This window comes from Lygodium microphyllum, chromosome 17 (assembly GCF_053477565.2).
Source record: "Lygodium microphyllum isolate KBCC chromosome 17, Lygodium_microphyllum_v1.1.10, whole genome shotgun sequence".
Lineage (NCBI taxonomy): Eukaryota > Viridiplantae > Streptophyta > Polypodiopsida > Schizaeales > Lygodiaceae > Lygodium > Lygodium microphyllum.
The window spans coordinates 60,601,989-60,629,746 of NC_141151.1; the positions used below are offsets into that span (position 1 = coordinate 60,601,989).

Genomic DNA, 27,758 nt, shown 5'->3' on the forward strand with positions numbered 1-27,758 from the left:
AAGCAAGGGCAAGAAGAAAAAGCGAAAGACAAGAATTTTGCACTAGATATGGAGGTAATGTCTCATTTTCAGATCATCTAAATGCGCTCCCACGTCATATTGATATAGATTGGTTACATGAGGAAATGGAGAGAATGGAAAAAGAGGAGGAAATTAATATATCTCAAGAAGAGTGGGAATATGCAGAAGATTGATCTTTTATCTTTTACTACTAGTGCACATTATTCAATGCACTTTGGTGTGAGGGTAAACATCTTCGAACTCAACGTATAGATGAAAAGAGAAATACCCAAGATTGTGGTGTCCTTGCTCACTTCGAGGATGCCAATGGTACCATGGAAGGTTATTGTGGTTTGATCCAAGATATTCTGAAGCTTGACTTCAGATGATTCTTTATGTATGTACTAGATGTGAAGTGGTTTAAAGAAGTGGTAACAAATGGTGAGTATTGCACAATCAAACATCATCCAAGTGGTTTTGTAATCATTGACTCTACAAAATTTCACCAAAACAAGAATGACACATTAGTACTACCTCAACAATGTGAGCAGGTATATATGCAAAGGCTAATTTTTTAATATATATACATGTGATACATATATACAATATAATAAGTATTTAAGTTTTTTGCTTTTTTTTTTCAAATACAGGTTGTGTATCATCTAATGGTAAACAATAACCAATGGTGGTATGTCATCCCTATATCTAATCGTTCAAAACCAATATATGGTAATATTACCGACATGGAGATAACAGATGACAATCCAACAATTAATGATGATGTACATGATGACACCATAATGGATGATATGCGTGATATAGTAAGATGAACCTCGCGAGGATATTCAAGGAAACACAGAAGAAGACAATAATATGATTGTCGATGATATTGATGAAGTTATTGAGCAATATAGCAACACATCTGATAGTGGGATAGACTTATTTGTTTCCTACAATGACGGTTGTTTTTGAAAGGTAAAGTTTCTACATGATCGCGATTCGCTTTCTACCGTACTCATTTTCAAAATTTGGCTTTCAAGCATTTACAATGTATATCATTGGTCAAGGCCCTAATGATTTAGGATAAGGGTGCCAATTTAGTGGTAGCGACCAGCCCTTGTAGCGGAAAATATCAAGATGGTAGAATTGGCCCAAATGATGTTTCACATCTCTTTGCAAGGGATTGAGCTTCCCATCAACAAAATATAAGCAAAGATAAAGGTATGGTGAGGCCTTTCTAGTGCTGCGCAAGAAAATCAGTGATGCAAAAAAGGACCCATTGTTTTGTGATATGGGTGTGCCCATTTGAAGATAGTGTATTAGGAGCTCTCCATTGGCCACCTGTTACACATAGCAAGCAATTATTCATTTGATTTGCTCTAAAATCAATGTTGGTTTATCACAATCATTCTCACAAAATAGGGGGCCGTGTTTTAATTGGGCCCCTTACCCTAGAGGCTTTATTTTTGTTTGAGTTGCGAAATAGCTCTCCGTTGAAGATTTACCTCCTATACCCCCAACCCAATCTCTTTTTCTATGTGGGTCCCTAGTTTCTTTGGCTCCCAACATTCTTCCTCATCCTCTTGCTTCTTATTCTCAGTCTTCTTCTTCTTGTTATGTTCTTGCGCAATCTTTGGTTTCACAATTATCGTGACTTGCAACAGAAAATCTAAGCTGAAACCACGATTTGGGTCAAAGATCACGTTCTTCCAATGGATCCACACTTGCTATACATTAATAGTCCTTAAGGAGTTGCATATTATGAGTGGGATTCCATATATTTTCCCTAAACAGGGAGGTATCATGCACATTAGCACCTTCAATTGTGCATTGTACAACACATGAGGCTTGTAATTTAGCACCATTAGTTACACATGTGAAATGAAGAGCAAGTACCTTCATTTGTGCATGCACTACTCTTTGCACACAAATTTTGGGATGTTTTATCACAAGTTAGGAACCGTCGTACTACCAAGGTAAAGGTTTTAAAACCTTGATTGATTGTGGCAGTACACATTCCTTTATCTCACCACCTTGTGGCAGTTACCCTCCCTTGATGCTTGCTTGCTTGCTTGTTGCTTCTTTTTCCTCTTGTTCTTGTCTCTCTTGTTCTCTCTTTCTTCCTCTCCTTGGCTTTCCTTTTTCCTTTCTTGTGTGCTTGAAATGAAAGAAGAGGTGAGTCATGAGGAGGTGAGGCATGAAGAGACTGCATGTCGGCTAAACTCGAGCTTCAAAACCGCAAAAAACGCAGGAAAGGAAAGGTGCAGTTTGAAAAGAAATGATTTAAGTATGGTTTCAATGTTGACGTGTGCGTCTATTTTGGCGTGTATATACGCGTCTAAGGTTTATGTAAACGCACGTATAGACGTGAACATAGACGCTAATTAAGACGTGTACTTAAATGCGGATATAGACATGCATTCAGGCTTTATCATAATTTCTTGTTTTTAAGATAAGTTTTGATAGTGAATTCTTATAATAAGTTTTAATGTATTTATGATGAGTTTTGTGTATTTAAAATTGAGATCTTAGAATAATTAATACGCTAGCTTGAAATTTTTATGTAAACATATGAATGACAAATATTTTGATATTGTCATGAATTAGGTTTAATCATGTCGTCGTCATCACCTAGTGCGGTGCATGCTGATGAGTCAACGAGCACATCCTCAAATGAGGATGAAACATTACGTCTTCATAATCGAGATGCATGACTATGATGAAAAATTAAATGCATGTGTGATCGTTGTCGAGGGTGTATTTTTCAAGCACGTCGAATTGCAATGTCACACCTCAGTTTGTATGGAGAATGGAACCGAGAAAAATCACCGGTATTCATTGTTTTTTTTTAACACTAAGATTGCTAGTCTATGTTACTCAATATATATCAATGTACATGAAACTCCCTTTTGTGGTTGAGCAGGATGCGGTGCCACATCCTCAAATGCTCCCTCCCGGGTGTCGAGAGGCTGCAAAAAGTCAACGCGAGGAGGCACAGTCCTCAAGAAGAGTGGAGACTCACGACCATGATAGTAGCCCTCATGAAATACCCCATCAAGTTGTAGAGGATGAGATTTTGGACAACATGGTACACCATCTATTTTCGCAACCGGTTCAGGGAGAAGGTCACTCTACGAAGCCAGATGATCGACTATATGTAGCGTCATCTACTCCGTTGTACGAAGGTTATATGTACTCTGTTCTTTGTGCGTCCCTCGAGATACTTAACTTGCAAACAATTTATGGATGGAGTAATGTCAGTTTGGATGCGTTATTGAAGTAGGTATCAATTCAGTTTGGCTTATGAATCATAATATTAATTGTTCTATTTTGAAATCAGATAGAAATATATGTTGGTGGTTTTTTAACTCACTTTTAAAAATATATGTAGGTTATTATCACAAATGCTTTCAAAAGGAAACAAATTGCCAACTAAGAGAGAGCAAGCAAGACATTACTTGAAATCTCTGGGAGGCCTCGATTATATTAAGATCCATGTATGTGTCAATGATTGTGTCTTATTTCGTGGGATTTATGAGTTCACACGAGAGTGTTCTGTTTGTGGCAAATCAAGATACGAAGTGGAGATGAAGTCAATGGATGTGCCTCATAAGATTTTGTGACATTTTTCGATTGTTCCACGTATAAAACTTATGTTCAAGTGTAAGTCTATTGGAAAGCTCATGTCATGGTATGCTAGTCATTGTTCAAGTGATGGAAAATGGAGGATCCCTGTAGACACACCGCCATGGCAACATATAGATCATTTGTGGCCCATTTTCAAAGAAGAACCAAGAAATTTGAGATTTGGTTTAGGTATGGATGGAATCAATCCATTTTATATCAAAAGCACATCATACAGTGTATGGCCAGTGCTATTGGTGAACTATAATATTCCTCCATCCATGGCAATTAAAAAGGGACATGTAATGTTGTCCCTTCTAATTCCTGGAAAGCACAAGGTAAAAAACATGGACATTTACTTAGAGCCTTTGATTGAAGAGTTAGAAATGTTATGGGAAGGTATTGAGGTGCAAGATACAAGCGTATATGCATCCTCTAGAGATTTAACATTGAAGGCCATGTTGTTGTGGACCATGCATGACTTTCCAAGATACGGAGAGTGTTTAGGTACATGTATATAACTCTATATTTGAAATTCAAGACTTGAATCAATTACATTTTATTAATTCACTTGTTTGTTCAGGTTTAACCACATCAGGATATCATGCATGTCCTATTTGCAGTGCCTCTCTAGTTTCCTCTAGGCCGGCACGTTTAAAGAAGGTTATCTACGACAATCATCATCGATTTCTTCTTATTGACCATCCCAAATATGTTCTCCCTACTAATGGAATGACTCCACAATCTCTAACCATTCGAGATTGGAAGGAGAGATGGACTAATGTCGACAACCACCCTCCACTCGGCATGAGTCGGTAAGAAGTGCATTTCTCTCGATTGACTTTAAAGTATTTAGCATGATGAATTGTTTACATAATATATTGTTTGTTTGTTAGGTTCTCTATATTTTTTTGTCTTCCGTACTAGACTGAACTCAAGATCAATCACCTGTTGGACCCCATGCACATATTCAAAAATGTTGTATCTACATTATGGGATCAGTTGATAGGGGCTCGTGATTCAATCAATGTAAAGGAGGATTTGCATAACATTGGTCGCATGAGACGAGCCTGGCCACGTATTGGACCCAGAGGAAAGATTGAGCTACCCCATGCATCTTGTATGTTGTCAAAGAACGAGGAAAAAATAGTGAAGGAACAAATATGTAGCTTTCGAACACCCACAGGATGTATGAGATGTCTCAAGGCAGCCTTCATAAAGAAAAAGAAAGAGGTGTGGAGCAACTATCTAGTTTGAAGTCCCACGATTGGCACAAAATGATTCAAGTAAGGGTATCTCTAACCATGAATATAGTAATTAGTGAAGTAACTATGTATAAACTTTGGGGTATGATGACTTTTTCCTCAACTAATCATTTGATCTATGAATATTGTTTACATTCAGTTCGTACTTCCTACTAGCATATCCCATTGTGTATCCAAAGATGTACGTGATATCATTTACAAGATGGGAGAGCTTGTGAGGTGTGTATACATTGTATTTTTTCATTATATATCTTTGAATTTCTACACAAAAATAAACAAGCATATCATACATCTTGACAGATACGTGAGCTCGAAGGAAATTGATCCAGACACATTGCAAGATGCTCGATTATTATCTGTTGAGGTGGTTTGTTTGGTGGAGGAAATTTTTCCTCGATCCATTTTAACTACTCAATTACATTTACGTGTACATTTGATTGATGAGATCGCACTTTTTGGGGCAGTTCATGCAAGGTGGATGTTTTTTCTTGAGCGCTTCATGAAAACCTTGAAAGATTTTGTGAGGAAAAAAGCACGGCCCGAGGGAAGCATGGCTGAGGGTTGGTTAGTGCAATCATCCCTTGTTTATATCTCTGAATATCTTGCTGAAGTGGATCCCTCTCAACCACGACTATGGAAAGATGATGAAGACTTGAGGATGACCTCTATAATACCTCAAGGAAAAGAAATGAGTAAAGTGCTAACAAAAGAAGAACTTCGTAAGTCAAATAGTTTTTGTGTGCTCAATAGTGATGTGATGAGCAAATGGGTGACACTATATAATGAAGCAAGGGCAAGAAGAAAAAGCGAAAGACAAGAATTTTGCACTAGATATGGAGGTAATGTCTCATTTTCAGATCATCTAAATGCGCTCCCACGTCATATTGATATAGATTGGTTACATGAGGAAATGGAGAGAATGAAAAAAGAGGAGGAAATTAATATATCTCAAGAAGAGTGGGAATATGCAGAAGATTGATCTTTTATCTTTTACTACTAGTGCACATTATTCAATGCACTTTGGTGTGAGGGTAAACATCTTCGAACTCAACGTATAGATGAAAAGAGAAATACCCAAGATTGTGGTGTCCTTGCTCACTTCGAGGATGCCAATGGTACCATGGAAGGTTATTGTGGTTTGATCCAAGATATTCTGAAGCTTGACTTCAGATGATTCTTTATGTATGTACTAGATGTGAAGTGGTTTAAAGAAGTGGTAACAAATGGTGAGTATTGCACAATCAAACATCATCCAAGTGGTTTTGTAATCATTGACTCTACAAAATTTCACCAAAACAAGAATGACACATTAGTACTACCTCAACAATGTGAGCAGGTATATATGCAAAGGCTAATTTTTTAATATATATACATGTGATACATATATACAATATAATAAGTATTTAAGTTTTTTGCTTTTTTTTTTCAAATACAGGTTGTGTATCATCTAATGGTAAACAATAACCAATGGTGGTATGTCATCCCTATATCTAATCGTTCAAAACCAATATATGGTAATATTACCGACATGGAGATAACAGATGACAATCCAACAATTAATGATGATGTACATGATGACACCATAATGGATGATATGCGTGATATAGTAAGATGAACCTCGCGAGGATATTCAAGGAAACACAGAAGAAGACAATAATATGATTGTCGATGATATTGATGAAGTTATTGAGCAATATAGCAACACATCTGATAGTGGGATAGACTTATTTGTTTCCTACAATGACGGTTGTTTTTGAAAGGTAAAGTTTCTACATGATCGCGATTCGCTTTCTACCGTACTCATTTTCAAATTTTGGCTTTCAAGCATTTACAATGTATATCATTGGTCAAGGCCCTAATGATTTAGGATAAGGGTGCCAATTTAGTGGTAGCGACCAGCCCTTGTAGCGGAAAATATCAAGATGGTAGAATTGGCCCAAATGATGTTTCACATCTCTTTGCAAGGGATTGAGCTTCCCATCAACAAAATATAAGCAAAGATAAAGGTATGGTGAGGCCTTTCTAGTGCTGCGCAAGAAAATCAGTGATGCAAAAAAGGACCCATTGTTTTGTGATATGGGTGTGCCCATTTGAAGATAGTGTATTAGGAGCTCTCCATTGGCCACCTGTTACACATAGCAAGCAATTATTCATTTGATTTGCTCTAAAATCAATGTTGGTTTATCACAATCATTCTCACAAAATAGGGGGCCGTGTTTTAATTGGGCCCCTTACCCTAGAGGCTTTATTTTTGTTTGAGTTGCGAAATAGCTCTCCGTTGAAGATTTACCTCCTATACCCCCAACCCAATCTCTTTTTCTATGTGGGTCCCTAGTTTCTTTGGCTCCCAACATTCTTCCTCATCCTCTTGCTTCTTATTCTCAGTCTTCTTCTTCTTGTTATGTTCTTGCGCAATCTTTGGTTTCACAATTATCGTGACTTGCAACAGAAAATCTAAGCTGAAACCACGATTTGGGTCAAAGATCACGTTCTTCCAATGGATCCACACTTGCTATACATTAATAGTCCTTAAGGAGTTGCATATTATGAGTGGGATTCCATATATTTTCCCTAAACAGGGAGGTATCATGCACATTAGCACCTTCAATTGTGCATTGTACAACACATGAGGCTTGTAATTTAGCACCATTAGTTACACATGTGAAATGAAGAGCAAGTACCTTCATTTGTGCATGCACTACTCTTTGCACACAAATTTTGGGATGTTTTATCACAAGTTAGGAACCGTCGTACTACCAAGGTAAAGGTTTTAAAACCTTGATTGATTGTGGCAGTACACATTCCTTTATCTCACCACCTTGTGGCAGTTACCCTCCCTTGATGCTTGCTTGCTTGCTTGTTGCTTCTTTTTCCTCTTGTTCTTGTCTCTCTTGTTCTCTCTTTCTTCCTCTCCTTGGCTTTCCTTTTTCCTTTCTTGTGTGCTTGAAATGAAAGAAGAGGTGAGTCATGAGGAGGTGAGGCATGAAGAGACTGCATGTCGGCTAAACTCGAGCTTCAAAACCGCAAAAAACGCAGGAAAGGAAAGGTGCAGTTTGAAAAGAAATGATTTAAGTATGGTTTCAATGTTGACGTGTGCGTCTATTTTGGCGTGTATATACGCGTCTAAGGTTTATGTAAACGCACGTATAGACGTGAACATAGACGCTAATTAAGACGTGTACTTAAATGCGGATATAGACATGCATTCAGGCTTTATCATAATTTCTTGTTTTTAAGATAAGTTTTGATAGTGAATTCTTATAATAAGTTTTAATGTATTTATGATGAGTTTTGTGTATTTAAAATTGAGATCTTAGAATAATTAATACGCTAGCTTGAAATTTTTATGTAAACATATGAATGACAAATATTTTGATATTGTCATGAATTAGGTTTAATCATGTCGTCGTCATCACCTAGTGCGGTGCATGCTGATGAGTCAACGAGCACATCCTCAAATGAGGATGAAACATTACGTCTTCATAATCGAGATGCATGACTATGATGAAAAATTAAATGCATGTGTGATCGTTGTCGAGGGTGTATTTTTCAAGCACGTCGAATTGCAATGTCACACCTCAGTTTGTATGGAGAATGGAACCGAGAAAAATCACCGGTATTCATTGTTTTTTTTTAACACTAAGATTGCTAGTCTATGTTACTCAATATATATCAATGTACATGAAACTCCCTTTTGTGGTTGAGCAGGATGCGGTGCCACATCCTCAAATGCTCCCTCCCGGGTGTCGAGAGGCTGCAAAAAGTCAACGCGAGGAGGCACAGTCCTCAAGAAGAGTGGAGACTCACGACCATGATAGTAGCCCTCATGAAATACCCCATCAAGTTGTAGAGGATGAGATTTTGGACAACATGGTACACCATCTATTTTCGCAACCGGTTCAGGGAGAAGGTCACTCTACGAAGCCAGATGATCGACTATATGTAGCGTCATCTACTCCGTTGTACGAAGGTTATATGTACTCTGTTCTTTGTGCGTCCCTCGAGATACTTAACTTGCAAACAATTTATGGATGGAGTAATGTCAGTTTGGATGCGTTATTGAAGTAGGTATCAATTCAGTTTGGCTTATGAATCATAATATTAATTGTTCTATTTTGAAATCAGATAGAAATATATGTTGGTGGTTTTTTAACTCACTTTTAAAAATATATGTAGGTTATTATCACAAATGCTTTCAAAAGGAAACAAATTGCCAACTAAGAGAGAGCAAGCAAGACATTACTTGAAATCTCTGGGAGGCCTCGATTATATTAAGATCCATGTATGTGTCAATGATTGTGTCTTATTTCGTGGGATTTATGAGTTCACACGAGAGTGTTCTGTTTGTGGCAAATCAAGATACGAAGTGGAGATGAAGTCAATGGATGTGCCTCATAAGATTTTGTGACATTTTTCGATTGTTCCACGTATAAAACTTATGTTCAAGTGTAAGTCTATTGGAAAGCTCATGTCATGGTATGCTAGTCATTGTTCAAGTGATGGAAAATGGAGGATCCCTGTAGACACACCGCCATGGCAACATATAGATCATTTGTGGCCCATTTTCAAAGAAGAACCAAGAAATTTGAGATTTGGTTTAGGTATGGATGGAATCAATCCATTTTATATCAAAAGCACATCATACAGTGTATGGCCAGTGCTATTGGTGAACTATAATATTCCTCCATCCATGGCAATTAAAAAGGGACATGTAATGTTGTCCCTTCTAATTCCTGGAAAGCACAAGGTAAAAAACATGGACATTTACTTAGAGCCTTTGATTGAAGAGTTAGAAATGTTATGGGAAGGTATTGAGGTGCAAGATACAAGCGTATATGCATCCTCTAGAGATTTAACATTGAAGGCCATGTTGTTGTGGACCATGCATGACTTTCCAAGATACGGAGAGTGTTTAGGTACATGTATATAACTCTATATTTGAAATTCAAGACTTGAATCAATTACATTTTATTAATTCACTTGTTTGTTCAGGTTTAACCACATCAGGATATCATGCATGTCCTATTTGCAGTGCCTCTCTAGTTTCCTCTAGGCCGGCACGTTTAAAGAAGGTTATCTACGACAATCATCATCGATTTCTTCTTATTGACCATCCCAAATATGTTCTCCCTACTAATGGAATGACTCCACAATCTCTAACCATTCGAGATTGGAAGGAGAGATGGACTAATGTCGACAACCACCCTCCACTCGGCATGAGTCGGTAAGAAGTGCATTTCTCTCGATTGACTTTAAAGTATTTAGCATGATGAATTGTTTACATAATATATTGTTTGTTTGTTAGGTTCTCTATATTTTTTTGTCTTCCGTACTAGACTGAACTCAAGATCAATCACCTGTTGGACCCCATGCACATATTCAAAAATGTTGTATCTACATTATGGGATCAGTTGATAGGGGCTCGTGATTCAATCAATGTAAAGGAGGATTTGCATAACATTGGTCGCATGAGACGAGCCTGGCCACGTATTGGACCCAGAGGAAAGATTGAGCTACCCCATGCATCTTGTATGTTGTCAAAGAACGAGGAAAAAATAGTGAAGGAACAAATATGTAGCTTTCGAACACCCACAGGATGTATGAGATGTCTCAAGGCAGCCTTCATAAAGAAAAAGAAAGAGGTGTGGAGCAACTATCTAGTTTGAAGTCCCACGATTGGCACAAAATGATTCAAGTAAGGGTATCTCTAACCATGAATATAGTAATTAGTGAAGTAACTATGTATAAACTTTGGGGTATGATGACTTTTTCCTCAACTAATCATTTGATCTATGAATATTGTTTACATTCAGTTCGTACTTCCTACTAGCATATCCCATTGTGTATCCAAAGATGTACGTGATATCATTTACAAGATGGGAGAGCTTGTGAGGTGTGTATACATTGTATTTTTTCATTATATATCTTTGAATTTCTACACAAAAATAAACAAGCATATCATACATCTTGACAGATACGTGAGCTCGAAGGAAATTGATCCAGACACATTGCAAGATGCTCGATTATTATCTGTTGAGGTGGTTTGTTTGGTGGAGGAAATTTTTCCTCGATCCATTTTAACTACTCAATTACATTTACGTGTACATTTGATTGATGAGATCGCACTTTTTGGGGCAGTTCATGCAAGGTGGATGTTTTTTCTTGAGCGCTTCATGAAAACCTTGAAAGATTTTGTGAGGAAAAAAGCACGGCCCGAGGGAAGCATGGCTGAGGGTTGGTTAGTGCAATCATCCCTTGTTTATATCTCTGAATATCTTGCTGAAGTGGATCCCTCTCAACCACGACTATGGAAAGATGATGAAGACTTGAGGATGACCTCTATAATACCTCAAGGAAAAGAAATGAGTAAAGTGCTAACAAAAGAAGAACTTCGTAAGTCAAATAGTTTTTGTGTGCTCAATAGTGATGTGATGAGCAAATGGGTGACACTATATAATGAAGCAAGGGCAAGAAGAAAAAGCGAAAGACAAGAATTTTGCACTAGATATGGAGGTAATGTCTCATTTTCAGATCATCTAAATGCGCTCCCACGTCATATTGATATAGATTGGTTACATGAGGAAATGGAGAGAATGGAAAAAGAGGAGGAAATTAATATATCTCAAGAAGAGTGGGAATATGCAGAAGATTGATCTTTTATCTTTTACTACTAGTGCACATTATTCAATGCACTTTGGTGTGAGGGTAAACATCTTCGAACTCAACGTATAGATGAAAAGAGAAATACCCAAGATTGTGGTGTCCTTGCTCACTTCGAGGATGCCAATGGTACCATGGAAGGTTATTGTGGTTTGATCCAAGATATTCTGAAGCTTGACTTCAGATGATTCTTTATGTATGTACTAGATGTGAAGTGGTTTAAAGAAGTGGTAACAAATGGTGAGTATTGCACAATCAAACATCATCCAAGTGGTTTTGTAATCATTGACTCTACAAAATTTCACCAAAACAAGAATGACACATTAGTACTACCTCAACAATGTGAGCAGGTATATATGCAAAGGCTAATTTTTTAATATATATACATGTGATACATATATACAATATAATAAGTATTTAAGTTTTTTGCTTTTTTTTTTCAAATACAGGTTGTGTATCATCTAATGGTAAACAATAACCAATGGTGGTATGTCATCCCTATATCTAATCGTTCAAAACCAATATATGGTAATATTACCGACATGGAGATAACAGATGACAATCCAACAATTAATGATGATGTACATGATGACACCATAATGGATGATATGCGTGATATAGTAAGATGAACCTCGCGAGGATATTCAAGGAAACACAGAAGAAGACAATAATATGATTGTCGATGATATTGATGAAGTTATTGAGCAATATAGCAACACATCTGATAGTGGGATAGACTTATTTGTTTCCTACAATGACGGTTGTTTTTGAAAGGTAAAGTTTCTACATGATCGCGATTCGCTTTCTACCGTACTCATTTTCAAAATTTGGCTTTCAAGCATTTACAATGTATATCATTGGTCAAGGCCCTAATGATTTAGGATAAGGGTGCCAATTTAGTGGTAGCGACCAGCCCTTGTAGCGGAAAATATCAAGATGGTAGAATTGGCCCAAATGATGTTTCACATCTCTTTGCAAGGGATTGAGCTTCCCATCAACAAAATATAAGCAAAGATAAAGGTATGGTGAGGCCTTTCTAGTGCTGCGCAAGAAAATCAGTGATGCAAAAAAGGACCCATTGTTTTGTGATATGGGTGTGCCCATTTGAAGATAGTGTATTAGGAGCTCTCCATTGGCCACCTGTTACACATAGCAAGCAATTATTCATTTGATTTGCTCTAAAATCAATGTTGGTTTATCACAATCATTCTCACAAAATAGGGGGCCGTGTTTTAATTGGGCCCCTTACCCTAGAGGCTTTATTTTTGTTTGAGTTGCGAAATAGCTCTCCGTTGAAGATTTACCTCCTATACCCCCAACCCAATCTCTTTTTCTATGTGGGTCCCTAGTTTCTTTGGCTCCCAACATTCTTCCTCATCCTCTTGCTTCTTATTCTCAGTCTTCTTCTTCTTGTTATGTTCTTGCGCAATCTTTGGTTTCACAATTATCGTGACTTGCAACAGAAAATCTAAGCTGAAACCACGATTTGGGTCAAAGATCACGTTCTTCCAATGGATCCACACTTGCTATACATTAATAGTCCTTAAGGAGTTGCATATTATGAGTGGGATTCCATATATTTTCCCTAAACAGGGAGGTATCATGCACATTAGCACCTTCAATTGTGCATTGTACAACACATGAGGCTTGTAATTTAGCACCATTAGTTACACATGTGAAATGAAGAGCAAGTACCTTCATTTGTGCATGCACTACTCTTTGCACACAAATTTTGGGATGTTTTATCACAAGTTAGGAACCGTCGTACTACCAAGGTAAAGGTTTTAAAACCTTGATTGATTGTGGCAGTACACATTCCTTTATCTCACCACCTTGTGGCAGTTACCCTCCCTTGATGCTTGCTTGCTTGCTTGTTGCTTCTTTTTCCTCTTGTTCTTGTCTCTCTTGTTCTCTCTTTCTTCCTCTCCTTGGCTTTCCTTTTTCCTTTCTTGTGTGCTTGAAATGAAAGAAGAGGTGAGTCATGAGGAGGTGAGGCATGAAGAGACTGCATGTCGGCTAAACTCGAGCTTCAAAACCGCAAAAAACGCAGGAAAGGAAAGGTGCAGTTTGAAAAGAAATGATTTAAGTATGGTTTCAATGTTGACGTGTGCGTCTATTTTGGCGTGTATATACGCGTCTAAGGTTTATGTAAACGCACGTATAGACGTGAACATAGACGCTAATTAAGACGTGTACTTAAATGCGGATATAGACATGCATTCAGGCTTTATCATAATTTCTTGTTTTTAAGATAAGTTTTGATAGTGAATTCTTATAATAAGTTTTAATGTATTTATGATGAGTTTTGTGTATTTAAAATTGAGATCTTAGAATAATTAATACGCTAGCTTGAAATTTTTATGTAAACATATGAATGACAAATATTTTGATATTGTCATGAATTAGGTTTAATCATGTCGTCGTCATCACCTAGTGCGGTGCATGCTGATGAGTCAACGAGCACATCCTCAAATGAGGATGAAACATTACGTCTTCATAATCGAGATGCATGACTATGATGAAAAATTAAATGCATGTGTGATCGTTGTCGAGGGTGTATTTTTCAAGCACGTCGAATTGCAATGTCACACCTCAGTTTGTATGGAGAATGGAACCGAGAAAAATCACCGGTATTCATTGTTTTTTTTTAACACTAAGATTGCTAGTCTATGTTACTCAATATATATCAATGTACATGAAACTCCCTTTTGTGGTTGAGCAGGATGCGGTGCCACATCCTCAAATGCTCCCTCCCGGGTGTCGAGAGGCTGCAAAAAGTCAACGCGAGGAGGCACAGTCCTCAAGAAGAGTGGAGACTCACGACCATGATAGTAGCCCTCATGAAATACCCCATCAAGTTGTAGAGGATGAGATTTTGGACAACATGGTACACCATCTATTTTCGCAACCGGTTCAGGGAGAAGGTCACTCTACGAAGCCAGATGATCGACTATATGTAGCGTCATCTACTCCGTTGTACGAAGGTTATATGTACTCTGTTCTTTGTGCGTCCCTCGAGATACTTAACTTGCAAACAATTTATGGATGGAGTAATGTCAGTTTGGATGCGTTATTGAAGTAGGTATCAATTCAGTTTGGCTTATGAATCATAATATTAATTGTTCTATTTTGAAATCAGATAGAAATATATGTTGGTGGTTTTTTAACTCACTTTTAAAAATATATGTAGGTTATTATCACAAATGCTTTCAAAAGGAAACAAATTGCCAACTAAGAGAGAGCAAGCAAGACATTACTTGAAATCTCTGGGAGGCCTCGATTATATTAAGATCCATGTATGTGTCAATGATTGTGTCTTATTTCGTGGGATTTATGAGTTCACACGAGAGTGTTCTGTTTGTGGCAAATCAAGATACGAAGTGGAGATGAAGTCAATGGATGTGCCTCATAAGATTTTGTGACATTTTTCGATTGTTCCACGTATAAAACTTATGTTCAAGTGTAAGTCTATTGGAAAGCTCATGTCATGGTATGCTAGTCATTGTTCAAGTGATGGAAAATGGAGGATCCCTGTAGACACACCGCCATGGCAACATATAGATCATTTGTGGCCCATTTTCAAAGAAGAACCAAGAAATTTGAGATTTGGTTTAGGTATGGATGGAATCAATCCATTTTATATCAAAAGCACATCATACAGTGTATGGCCAGTGCTATTGGTGAACTATAATATTCCTCCATCCATGGCAATTAAAAAGGGACATGTAATGTTGTCCCTTCTAATTCCTGGAAAGCACAAGGTAAAAAACATGGACATTTACTTAGAGCCTTTGATTGAAGAGTTAGAAATGTTATGGGAAGGTATTGAGGTGCAAGATACAAGCGTATATGCATCCTCTAGAGATTTAACATTGAAGGCCATGTTGTTGTGGACCATGCATGACTTTCCAAGATACGGAGAGTGTTTAGGTACATGTATATAACTCTATATTTGAAATTCAAGACTTGAATCAATTACATTTTATTAATTCACTTGTTTGTTCAGGTTTAACCACATCAGGATATCATGCATGTCCTATTTGCAGTGCCTCTCTAGTTTCCTCTAGGCCGGCACGTTTAAAGAAGGTTATCTACGACAATCATCATCGATTTCTTCTTATTGACCATCCCAAATATGTTCTCCCTACTAATGGAATGACTCCACAATCTCTAACCATTCGAGATTGGAAGGAGAGATGGACTAATGTCGACAACCACCCTCCACTCGGCATGAGTCGGTAAGAAGTGCATTTCTCTCGATTGACTTTAAAGTATTTAGCATGATGAATTGTTTACATAATATATTGTTTGTTTGTTAGGTTCTCTATATTTTTTTGTCTTCCGTACTAGACTGAACTCAAGATCAATCACCTGTTGGACCCCATGCACATATTCAAAAATGTTGTATCTACATTATGGGATCAGTTGATAGGGGCTCGTGATTCAATCAATGTAAAGGAGGATTTGCATAACATTGGTCGCATGAGACGAGCCTGGCCACGTATTGGACCCAGAGGAAAGATTGAGCTACCCCATGCATCTTGTATGTTGTCAAAGAACGAGGAAAAAATAGTGAAGGAACAAATATGTAGCTTTCGAACACCCACAGGATGTATGAGATGTCTCAAGGCAGCCTTCATAAAGAAAAAGAAAGAGGTGTGGAGCAACTATCTAGTTTGAAGTCCCACGATTGGCACAAAATGATTCAAGTAAGGGTATCTCTAACCATGAATATAGTAATTAGTGAAGTAACTATGTATAAACTTTGGGGTATGATGACTTTTTCCTCAACTAATCATTTGATCTATGAATATTGTTTACATTCAGTTCGTACTTCCTACTAGCATATCCCATTGTGTATCCAAAGATGTACGTGATATCATTTACAAGATGGGAGAGCTTGTGAGGTGTGTATACATTGTATTTTTTCATTATATATCTTTGAATTTCTACACAAAAATAAACAAGCATATCATACATCTTGACAGATACGTGAGCTCGAAGGAAATTGATCCAGACACATTGCAAGATGCTCGATTATTATCTGTTGAGGTGGTTTGTTTGGTGGAGGAAATTTTTCCTCGATCCATTTTAACTACTCAATTACATTTACGTGTACATTTGATTGATGAGATCGCACTTTTTGGGGCAGTTCATGCAAGGTGGATGTTTTTTCTTGAGCGCTTCATGAAAACCTTGAAAGATTTTGTGAGGAAAAAAGCACGGCCCGAGGGAAGCATGGCTGAGGGTTGGTTAGTGCAATCATCCCTTGTTTATATCTCTGAATATCTTGCTGAAGTGGATCCCTCTCAACCACGACTATGGAAAGATGATGAAGACTTGAGGATGACCTCTATAATACCTCAAGGAAAAGAAATGAGTAAAGTGCTAACAAAAGAAGAACTTCGTAAGTCAAATAGTTTTTGTGTGCTCAATAGTGATGTGATGAGCAAATGGGTGACACTATATAATGAAGCAAGGGCAAGAAGAAAAAGCGAAAGACAAGAATTTTGCACTAGATATGGAGGTAATGTCTCATTTTCAGATCATCTAAATGCGCTCCCACGTCATATTGATATAGATTGGTTACATGAGGAAATGGAGAGAATGGAAAAAGAGGAGGAAATTAATATATCTCAAGAAGAGTGGGAATATGCAGAAGATTGATCTTTTATCTTTTACTACTAGTGCACATTATTCAATGCACTTTGGTGTGAGGGTAAACATCTTCGAACTCAACGTATAGATGAAAAGAGAAATACCCAAGATTGTGGTGTCCTTGCTCACTTCGAGGATGCCAATGGTACCATGGAAGGTTATTGTGGTTTGATCCAAGATATTCTGAAGCTTGACTTCAGATGATTCTTTATGTATGTACTAGATGTGAAGTGGTTTAAAGAAGTGGTAACAAATGGTGAGTATTGCACAATCAAACATCATCCAAGTGGTTTTGTAATCATTGACTCTACAAAATTTCACCAAAACAAGAATGACACATTAGTACTACCTCAACAATGTGAGCAGGTATATATGCAAAGGCTAATTTTTTAATATATATACATGTGATACATATATACAATATAATAAGTATTTAAGTTTTTTGCTTTTTTTTTTCAAATACAGGTTGTGTATCATCTAATGGTAAACAATAACCAATGGTGGTATGTCATCCCTATATCTAATCGTTCAAAACCAATATATGGTAATATTACCGACATGGAGATAACAGATGACAATCCAACAATTAATGATGATGTACATGATGACACCATAATGGATGATATGCGTGATATAGTAAGATGAACCTCGCGAGGATATTCAAGGAAACACAGAAGAAGACAATAATATGATTGTCGATGATATTGATGAAGTTATTGAGCAATATAGCAACACATCTGATAGTGGGATAGACTTATTTGTTTCCTACAATGACGGTTGTTTTTGAAAGGTAAAGTTTCTACATGATCGCGATTCGCTTTCTACCGTACTCATTTTCAAAATTTGGCTTTCAAGCATTTACAATGTATATCATTGGTCAAGGCCCTAATGATTTAGGATAAGGGTGCCAATTTAGTGGTAGCGACCAGCCCTTGTAGCGGAAAATATCAAGATGGTAGAATTGGCCCAAATGATGTTTCACATCTCTTTGCAAGGGATTGAGCTTCCCATCAACAAAATATAAGCAAAGATAAAGGTATGGTGAGGCCTTTCTAGTGCTGCGCAAGAAAATCAGTGATGCAAAAAAGGACCCATTGTTTTGTGATATGGGTGTGCCCATTTGAAGATAGTGTATTAGGAGCTCTCCATTGGCCACCTGTTACACATAGCAAGCAATTATTCATTTGATTTGCTCTAAAATCAATGTTGGTTTATCACAATCATTCTCACAAAATAGGGGGCCGTGTTTTAATTGGGCCCCTTACCCTAGAGGCTTTATTTTTGTTTGAGTTGCGAAATAGCTCTCCGTTGAAGATTTACCTCCTATACCCCCAACCCAATCTCTTTTTCTATGTGGGTCCCTAGTTTCTTTGGCTCCCAACATTCTTCCTCATCCTCTTGCTTCTTATTCTCAGTCTTCTTCTTCTTGTTATGTTCTTGCGCAATCTTTGGTTTCACAATTATCGTGACTTGCAACAGAAAATCTAAGCTGAAACCACGATTTGGGTCAAAGATCACGTTCTTCCAATGGATCCACACTTGCTATACATTAATAGTCCTTAAGGAGTTGCATATTATGAGTGGGATTCCATATATTTTCCCTAAACAGGGAGGTATCATGCACATTAGCACCTTCAATTGTGCATTGTACAACACATGAGGCTTGTAATTTAGCACCATTAGTTACACATGTGAAATGAAGAGCAAGTACCTTCATTTGTGCATGCACTACTCTTTGCACACAAATTTTGGGATGTTTTATCACAAGTTAGGAACCGTCGTACTACCAAGGTAAAGGTTTTAAAACCTTGATTGATTGTGGCAGTACACATTCCTTTATCTCACCACCTTGTGGCAGTTACCCTCCCTTGATGCTTGCTTGCTTGCTTGTTGCTTCTTTTTCCTCTTGTTCTTGTCTCTCTTGTTCTCTCTTTCTTCCTCTCCTTGGCTTTCCTTTTTCCTTTCTTGTGTGCTTGAAATGAAAGAAGAGGTGAGTCATGAGGAGGTGAGGCATGAAGAGACTGCATGTCGGCTAAACTCGAGCTTCAAAACCGCAAAAAACGCAGGAAAGGAAAGGTGCAGTTTGAAAAGAAATGATTTAAGTATGGTTTCAATGTTGACGTGTGCGTCTATTTTGGCGTGTATATACGCGTCTAAGGTTTATGTAAACGCACGTATAGACGTGAACATAGACGCTAATTAAGACGTGTACTTAAATGCGGATATAGACATGCATTCAGGCTTTATCATAATTTCTTGTTTTTAAGATAAGTTTTGATAGTGAATTCTTATAATAAGTTTTAATGTATTTATGATGAGTTTTGTGTATTTAAAATTGAGATCTTAGAATAATTAATACGCTAGCTTGAAATTTTTATGTAAACATATGAATGACAAATATTTTGATATTGTCATGAATTAGGTTTAATCATGTCGTCGTCATCACCTAGTGCGGTGCATGCTGATGAGTCAACGAGCACATCCTCAAATGAGGATGAAACATTACGTCTTCATAATCGAGATGCATGACTATGATGAAAAATTAAATGCATGTGTGATCGTTGTCGAGGGTGTATTTTTCAAGCACGTCGAATTGCAATGTCACACCTCAGTTTGTATGGAGAATGGAACCGAGAAAAATCACCGGTATTCATTGTTTTTTTTTAACACTAAGATTGCTAGTCTATGTTACTCAATATATATCAATGTACATGAAACTCCCTTTTGTGGTTGAGCAGGATGCGGTGCCACATCCTCAAATGCTCCCTCCCGGGTGTCGAGAGGCTGCAAAAAGTCAACGCGAGGAGGCACAGTCCTCAAGAAGAGTGGAGACTCACGACCATGATAGTAGCCCTCATGAAATACCCCATCAAGTTGTAGAGGATGAGATTTTGGACAACATGGTACACCATCTATTTTCGCAACCGGTTCAGGGAGAAGGTCACTCTACGAAGCCAGATGATCGACTATATGTAGCGTCATCTACTCCGTTGTACGAAGGTTATATGTACTCTGTTCTTTGTGCGTCCCTCGAGATACTTAACTTGCAAACAATTTATGGATGGAGTAATGTCAGTTTGGATGCGTTATTGAAGTAGGTATCAATTCAGTTTGGCTTATGAATCATAATATTAATTGTTCTATTTTGAAATCAGATAGAAATATATGTTGGTGGTTTTTTAACTCACTTTTAAAAATATATGTAGGTTATTATCACAAATGCTTTCAAAAGGAAACAAATTGCCAACTAAGAGAGAGCAAGCAAGACATTACTTGAAATCTCTGGGAGGCCTCGATTATATTAAGATCCATGTATGTGTCAATGATTGTGTCTTATTTCGTGGGATTTATGAGTTCACACGAGAGTGTTCTGTTTGTGGCAAATCAAGATACGAAGTGGAGATGAAGTCAATGGATGTGCCTCATAAGATTTTGTGACATTTTTCGATTGTTCCACGTATAAAACTTATGTTCAAGTGTAAGTCTATTGGAAAGCTCATGTCATGGTATGCTAGTCATTGTTCAAGTGATGGAAAATGGAGGATCCCTGTAGACACACCGCCATGGCAACATATAGATCATTTGTGGCCCATTTTCAAAGAAGAACCAAGAAATTTGAGATTTGGTTTAGGTATGGATGGAATCAATCCATTTTATATCAAAAGCACATCATACAGTGTATGGCCAGTGCTATTGGTGAACTATAATATTCCTCCATCCATGGCAATTAAAAAGGGACATGTAATGTTGTCCCTTCTAATTCCTGGAAAGCACAAGGTAAAAAACATGGACATTTACTTAGAGCCTTTGATTGAAGAGTTAGAAATGTTATGGGAAGGTATTGAGGTGCAAGATACAAGCGTATATGCATCCTCTAGAGATTTAACATTGAAGGCCATGTTGTTGTGGACCATGCATGACTTTCCAAGATACGGAGAGTGTTTAGGTACATGTATATAACTCTATATTTGAAATTCAAGACTTGAATCAATTACATTTTATTAATTCACTTGTTTGTTCAGGTTTAACCACATCAGGATATCATGCATGTCCTATTTGCAGTGCCTCTCTAGTTTCCTCTAGGCCGGCACGTTTAAAGAAGGTTATCTACGACAATCATCATCGATTTCTTCTTATTGACCATCCCAAATATGTTCTCCCTACTAATGGAATGACTCCACAATCTCTAACCATTCGAGATTGGAAGGAGAGATGGACTAATGTCGACAACCACCCTCCACTCGGCATGAGTCGGTAAGAAGTGCATTTCTCTCGATTGACTTTAAAGTATTTAGCATGATGAATTGTTTACATAATATATTGTTTGTTTGTTAGGTTCTCTATATTTTTTTGTCTTCCGTACTAGACTGAACTCAAGATCAATCACCTGTTGGACCCCATGCACATATTCAAAAATGTTGTATCTACATTATGGGATCAGTTGATAGGGGCTCGTGATTCAATCAATGTAAAGGAGGATTTGCATAACATTGGTCGCATGAGACGAGCCTGGCCACGTATTGGACCCAGAGGAAAGATTGAGCTACCCCATGCATCTTGTATGTTGTCAAAGAACGAGGAAAAAATAGTGAAGGAACAAATATGTAGCTTTCGAACACCCACAGGATGTATGAGATGTCTCAAGGCAGCCTTCATAAAGAAAAAGAAAGAGGTGTGGAGCAACTATCTAGTTTGAAGTCCCACGATTGGCACAAAATGATTCAAGTAAGGGTATCTCTAACCATGAATATAGTAATTAGTGAAGTAACTATGTATAAACTTTGGGGTATGATGACTTTTTCCTCAACTAATCATTTGATCTATGAATATTGTTTACATTCAGTTCGTACTTCCTACTAGCATATCCCATTGTGTATCCAAAGATGTACGTGATATCATTTACAAGATGGGAGAGCTTGTGAGGTGTGTATACATTGTATTTTTTCATTATATATCTTTGAATTTCTACACAAAAATAAACAAGCATATCATACATCTTGACAGATACGTGAGCTCGAAGGAAATTGATCCAGACACATTGCAAGATGCTCGATTATTATCTGTTGAGGTGGTTTGTTTGGTGGAGGAAATTTTTCCTCGATCCATTTTAACTACTCAATTACATTTACGTGTACATTTGATTGATGAGATCGCACTTTTTGGGGCAGTTCATGCAAGGTGGATGTTTTTTCTTGAGCGCTTCATGAAAACCTTGAAAGATTTTGTGAGGAAAAAAGCACGGCCCGAGGGAAGCATGGCTGAGGGTTGGTTAGTGCAATCATCCCTTGTTTATATCTCTGAATATCTTGCTGAAGTGGATCCCTCTCAACCACGACTATGGAAAGATGATGAAGACTTGAGGATGACCTCTATAATACCTCAAGGAAAAGAAATGAGTAAAGTGCTAACAAAAGAAGAACTTCGTAAGTCAAATAGTTTTTGTGTGCTCAATAGTGATGTGATGAGCAAATGGGTGACACTATATAATGAAGCAAGGGCAAGAAGAAAAAGCGAAAGACAAGAATTTTGCACTAGATATGGAGGTAATGTCTCATTTTCAGATCATCTAAATGCGCTCCCACGTCATATTGATATAGATTGGTTACATGAGGAAATGGAGAGAATGGAAAAAGAGGAGGAAATTAATATATCTCAAGAAGAGTGGGAATATGCAGAAGATTGATCTTTTATCTTTTACTACTAGTGCACATTATTCAATGCACTTTGGTGTGAGGGTAAACATCTTCGAACTCAACGTATAGATGAAAAGAGAAATACCCAAGATTGTGGTGTCCTTGCTCACTTCGAGGATGCCAATGGTACCATGGAAGGTTATTGTGGTTTGATCCAAGATATTCTGAAGCTTGACTTCAGATGATTCTTTATGTATGTACTAGATGTGAAGTGGTTTAAAGAAGTGGTAACAAATGGTGAGTATTGCACAATCAAACATCATCCAAGTGGTTTTGTAATCATTGACTCTACAAAATTTCACCAAAACAAGAATGACACATTAGTACTACCTCAACAATGTGAGCAGGTATATATGCAAAGGCTAATTTTTTAATATATATACATGTGATACATATATACAATATAATAAGTATTTAAGTTTTTTGCTTTTTTTTTTCAAATACAGGTTGTGTATCATCTAATGGTAAACAATAACCAATGGTGGTATGTCATCCCTATATCTAATCGTTCAAAACCAATATATGGTAATATTACCGACATGGAGATAACAGATGACAATCCAACAATTAATGATGATGTACATGATGACACCATAATGGATGATATGCGTGATATAGTAAGATGAACCTCGCGAGGATATTCAAGGAAACACAGAAGAAGACAATAATATGATTGTCGATGATATTGATGAAGTTATTGAGCAATATAGCAACACATCTGATAGTGGGATAGACTTATTTGTTTCCTACAATGACGGTTGTTTTTGAAAGGTAAAGTTTCTACATGATCGCGATTCGCTTTCTACCGTACTCATTTTCAAAATTTGGCTTTCAAGCATTTACAATGTATATCATTGGTCAAGGCCCTAATGATTTAGGATAAGGGTGCCAATTTAGTGGTAGCGACCAGCCCTTGTAGCGGAAAATATCAAGATGGTAGAATTGGCCCAAATGATGTTTCACATCTCTTTGCAAGGGATTGAGCTTCCCATCAACAAAATATAAGCAAAGATAAAGGTATGGTGAGGCCTTTCTAGTGCTGCGCAAGAAAATCAGTGATGCAAAAAAGGACCCATTGTTTTGTGATATGGGTGTGCCCATTTGAAGATAGTGTATTAGGAGCTCTCCATTGGCCACCTGTTACACATAGCAAGCAATTATTCATTTGATTTGCTCTAAAATCAATGTTGGTTTATCACAATCATTCTCACAAAATAGGGGGCCGTGTTTTAATTGGGCCCCTTACCCTAGAGGCTTTATTTTTGTTTGAGTTGCGAAATAGCTCTCCGTTGAAGATTTACCTCCTATACCCCCAACCCAATCTCTTTTTCTATGTGGGTCCCTAGTTTCTTTGGCTCCCAACATTCTTCCTCATCCTCTTGCTTCTTATTCTCAGTCTTCTTCTTCTTGTTATGTTCTTGCGCAATCTTTGGTTTCACAATTATCGTGACTTGCAACAGAAAATCTAAGCTGAAACCACGATTTGGGTCAAAGATCACGTTCTTCCAATGGATCCACACTTGCTATACATTAATAGTCCTTAAGGAGTTGCATATTATGAGTGGGATTCCATATATTTTCCCTAAACAGGGAGGTATCATGCACATTAGCACCTTCAATTGTGCATTGTACAACACATGAGGCTTGTAATTTAGCACCATTAGTTACACATGTGAAATGAAGAGCAAGTACCTTCATTTGTGCATGCACTACTCTTTGCACACAAATTTTGGGATGTTTTATCACAAGTTAGGAACCGTCGTACTACCAAGGTAAAGGTTTTAAAACCTTGATTGATTGTGGCAGTACACATTCCTTTATCTCACCACCTTGTGGCAGTTACCCTCCCTTGATGCTTGCTTGCTTGCTTGTTGCTTCTTTTTCCTCTTGTTCTTGTCTCTCTTGTTCTCTCTTTCTTCCTCTCCTTGGCTTTCCTTTTTCCTTTCTTGTGTGCTTGAAATGAAAGAAGAGGTGAGTCATGAGGAGGTGAGGCATGAAGAGACTGCATGTCGGCTAAACTCGAGCTTCAAAACCGCAAAAAACGCAGGAAAGGAAAGGTGCAGTTTGAAAAGAAATGATTTAAGTATGGTTTCAATGTTGACGTGTGCGTCTATTTTGGCGTGTATATACGCGTCTAAGGTTTATGTAAACGCACGTATAGACGTGAACATAGACGCTAATTAAGACGTGTACTTAAATGCGGATATAGACATGCATTCAGGCTTTATCATAATTTCTTGTTTTTAAGATAAGTTTTGATAGTGAATTCTTATAATAAGTTTTAATGTATTTATGATGAGTTTTGTGTATTTAAAATTGAGATCTTAGAATAATTAATACGCTAGCTTGAAATTTTTATGTAAACATATGAATGACAAATATTTTGATATTGTCATGAATTAGGTTTAATCATGTCGTCGTCATCACCTAGTGCGGTGCATGCTGATGAGTCAACGAGCACATCCTCAAATGAGGATGAAACATTACGTCTTCATAATCGAGATGCATGACTATGATGAAAAATTAAATGCATGTGTGATCGTTGTCGAGGGTGTATTTTTCAAGCACGTCGAATTGCAATGTCACACCTCAGTTTGTATGGAGAATGGAACCGAGAAAAATCACCGGTATTCATTGTTTTTTTTTAACACTAAGATTGCTAGTCTATGTTACTCAATATATATCAATGTACATGAAACTCCCTTTTGTGGTTGAGCAGGATGCGGTGCCACATCCTCAAATGCTCCCTCCCGGGTGTCGAGAGGCTGCAAAAAGTCAACGCGAGGAGGCACAGTCCTCAAGAAGAGTGGAGACTCACGACCATGATAGTAGCCCTCATGAAATACCCCATCAAGTTGTAGAGGATGAGATTTTGGACAACATGGTACACCATCTATTTTCGCAACCGGTTCAGGGAGAAGGTCACTCTACGAAGCCAGATGATCGACTATATGTAGCGTCATCTACTCCGTTGTACGAAGGTTATATGTACTCTGTTCTTTGTGCGTCCCTCGAGATACTTAACTTGCAAACAATTTATGGATGGAGTAATGTCAGTTTGGATGCGTTATTGAAGTAGGTATCAATTCAGTTTGGCTTATGAATCATAATATTAATTGTTCTATTTTGAAATCAGATAGAAATATATGTTGGTGGTTTTTTAACTCACTTTTAAAAATATATGTAGGTTATTATCACAAATGCTTTCAAAAGGAAACAAATTGCCAACTAAGAGAGAGCAAGCAAGACATTACTTGAAATCTCTGGGAGGCCTCGATTATATTAAGATCCATGTATGTGTCAATGATTGTGTCTTATTTCGTGGGATTTATGAGTTCACACGAGAGTGTTCTGTTTGTGGCAAATCAAGATACGAAGTGGAGATGAAGTCAATGGATGTGCCTCATAAGATTTTGTGACATTTTTCGATTGTTCCACGTATAAAACTTATGTTCAAGTGTAAGTCTATTGGAAAGCTCATGTCATGGTATGCTAGTCATTGTTCAAGTGATGGAAAATGGAGGATCCCTGTAGACACACCGCCATGGCAACATATAGATCATTTGTGGCCCATTTTCAAAGAAGAACCAAGAAATTTGAGATTTGGTTTAGGTATGGATGGAATCAATCCATTTTATATCAAAAGCACATCATACAGTGTATGGCCAGTGCTATTGGTGAACTATAATATTCCTCCATCCATGGCAATTAAAAAGGGACATGTAATGTTGTCCCTTCTAATTCCTGGAAAGCACAAGGTAAAAAACATGGACATTTACTTAGAGCCTTTGATTGAAGAGTTAGAAATGTTATGGGAAGGTATTGAGGTGCAAGATACAAGCGTATATGCATCCTCTAGAGATTTAACATTGAAGGCCATGTTGTTGTGGACCATGCATGACTTTCCAAGATACGGAGAGTGTTTAGGTACATGTATATAACTCTATATTTGAAATTCAAGACTTGAATCAATTACATTTTATTAATTCACTTGTTTGTTCAGGTTTAACCACATCAGGATATCATGCATGTCCTATTTGCAGTGCCTCTCTAGTTTCCTCTAGGCCGGCACGTTTAAAGAAGGTTATCTACGACAATCATCATCGATTTCTTCTTATTGACCATCCCAAATATGTTCTCCCTACTAATGGAATGACTCCACAATCTCTAACCATTCGAGATTGGAAGGAGAGATGGACTAATGTCGACAACCACCCTCCACTCGGCATGAGTCGGTAAGAAGTGCATTTCTCTCGATTGACTTTAAAGTATTTAGCATGATGAATTGTTTACATAATATATTGTTTGTTTGTTAGGTTCTCTATATTTTTTTGTCTTCCGTACTAGACTGAACTCAAGATCAATCACCTGTTGGACCCCATGCACATATTCAAAAATGTTGTATCTACATTATGGGATCAGTTGATAGGGGCTCGTGATTCAATCAATGTAAAGGAGGATTTGCATAACATTGGTCGCATGAGACGAGCCTGGCCACGTATTGGACCCAGAGGAAAGATTGAGCTACCCCATGCATCTTGTATGTTGTCAAAGAACGAGGAAAAAATAGTGAAGGAACAAATATGTAGCTTTCGAACACCCACAGGATGTATGAGATGTCTCAAGGCAGCCTTCATAAAGAAAAAGAAAGAGGTGTGGAGCAACTATCTAGTTTGAAGTCCCACGATTGGCACAAAATGATTCAAGTAAGGGTATCTCTAACCATGAATATAGTAATTAGTGAAGTAACTATGTATAAACTTTGGGGTATGATGACTTTTTCCTCAACTAATCATTTGATCTATGAATATTGTTTACATTCAGTTCGTACTTCCTACTAGCATATCCCATTGTGTAT

The 27,758-nt window shown here is 37.5% G+C and overlaps 1 pseudogene; it reads right to left on the minus strand.

Annotated features, from left to right (window-relative positions):
* LOC148021946 (pentatricopeptide repeat-containing protein At3g09040, mitochondrial-like) overlaps positions 1–27,758 on the minus strand; it is a 293,011-nt pseudogene that overhangs the window by 13,794 nt on the left and 251,459 nt on the right.